The sequence below is a fragment of the Salvelinus namaycush genome, chromosome 22 (genome assembly GCF_016432855.1).
Source record: "Salvelinus namaycush isolate Seneca chromosome 22, SaNama_1.0, whole genome shotgun sequence".
Classification (NCBI taxonomy): domain Eukaryota; kingdom Metazoa; phylum Chordata; class Actinopteri; order Salmoniformes; family Salmonidae; genus Salvelinus; species Salvelinus namaycush.
The window spans coordinates 26,963,292-26,965,546 of record NC_052328.1 but is presented as its reverse complement, the minus strand read 5'-3'; positions in this window follow the sequence as shown (position 1 = coordinate 26,965,546).

Genomic DNA, 2,255 nt, shown 5'->3' with positions numbered 1-2,255 from the left:
TAACTACCGAATAACCCTGAGCGATGCAACCTGTGACCAATAAGTGTTTGTAAAAGTAAACTGTTCCCGCCCAGTAGATGCTGAATTTGTTAACACCCCTTTCTCAAACCTTGCACTGTTGGCCAAAATAGTTCAGGGTTGTGACTAGAGGGAGTACAGCTACGACCGGAAGTGACAGAGAATTTTAATGAACCCTAACCCTTTTCCTTTCCATTACCTTAACCTATGTCTCATAACCTGCCACGTTAATTATCCTAACTTGCTGCGTAAATTATCCTAACCTGCTACGAGAAAGTAACTTCTGGATGTAGCTGTACTCACCCCTCTGGAAACATGGTTTTCATGCCACGTCGATACCGATGTGACTTTTTCGTAGCAGGTAAACATTTACACAGCAGGTTAGGAGACTGAGGTTAAGGTTAGGAAAAGAGTTAGGGTTCGGGAAAATGCTCACCTAACCTGCTACGAAAATCACTTTGTATCAAAGTGGCGTGAAAAGAGTGTGTCCCATACTCCCTCTAGTCAGAAGCACAGTTTCAGGAACAGCATCTCCAGTCAGAACCATAGTTTCAGGAACACATGTTGGAATATCAAACAGTCATTGGATGACCTAACATTACAGTTGCATGAGACAAATTTAAGTTTTTATGGAACACTTTTACATCACTTTAATTTACTATTTAATCCTTGGCTGGACAGCAGCTCTTCCTACACATACACCAATCAAATGAACACCTCAAAACACTAGGTAATAAGCATTTTTGACTGTGCATTGTTTGTGGATTATTATGTGGGTGCTCTGTGCTTTGTATATAGTGATATCCTAATTAATAATAATATTTAATTTGTAGAATGCATTTCCCATGCTCAATTAAAAGGGCTGGTGCTGCAATTTTGGCATGCACAGGTTCATTTTCTAAGAGGCGTGTTGAAGCATGGGAAGCTGTACAAGAACATGCATGAAAAAGCATCTCAAGGTGATACAGATTCCTACCTTACAAAATAGATGTTATGGATTAAATGTGGTCTATGTGATGTGATATATCTACTACGTTAGACACAATATATTCAATGTAAAGTAACTCTCCTTAAGAAATTCTTACGAAATTCCTAGCTATTTTGTCAAATTGTCTAATCCTTACAATGGATTTGCAATGTGATTAGGGTGACAATTCCCTCTTGGCCAGCTCTTGAATTACTGCAACATTTAGACATACAGTAGCTCTAGTTATGGTCAGTTCCTTGGCTGACAAAATATAAACAGCACCCTACACGCACTGGAGAGAGAGAGAAAGAGATAGAGAGCAGAAGGAAATCACTTTTACATAATTTGTTTGACTAACATTTTATTTTAGATTACATTTCCAGTACTGTATTGCTTTCCCTCAGAGTAACATAGCATGGCCATGTTAGGGGGGCATTTGCTCTAGGATATCAATCATCTCCCAAATAACCATGATTGCCCCTCTCTTCTAGGAATTTCAGCTGTGCACTTGGTGGAAGCTGGACTGAAATCCTACTGTGACTTTGCAGTTTACCCTTTCCTATAGCTTTGCAAGCTCATAACGGTGGATATATGTGCGCGTATTTGCGTACCTGTGTGTGAGAGAGATGAGAGGGAGGGGAGTACTCCAACTGTACATTCACATACAAATATACAGAGGAGACACGCGATAGCTTTGAAAATGGTCAGACTGAAATAGTATCTTGCTGTAACTGGTACGACAAGGCTTGTAAAAACCTCTTCTGTTTAACATAGCCCATGCTACAATATCTTAAATCAACCTGCCCACTACTTCCTGATAAGTTACTACAGACCTCAGCTTCAAAAAGGCTGACAGTGCTGCTTCCAGTCATCTCTTTGTGTGACAGACCCCCCCCCCCCCAAAAAAAACCTTCTCAGCAAGATTGTGCACAACCATCAAGTGTGATGAAGTAACTTATTCATTACAGACAATGCATCAAACAACTAGAGGTGCTAAAACACATACATAAACTACGATCTTGTGACGCAAACGGCAATAGTAATGTGGTGCTGGCCTGTCATACGGGTAATTTGGCACACAATGGCTGAAAAAATCCACTCTCTTTCCTGTCTGGCGCTGAGAGGGAATAGTTGGCAGATCGAGGTCCATGCCAGGGCTCAGGCATGTATGTGTAAGTTCACTACATGAGTCTTCCAAAGCATCTGCTATCTGAGGAATGGGGCCTTGTGCTGAAAGTGGAGAAGATAGGGAGCCAGAAAAAGCCAGCCT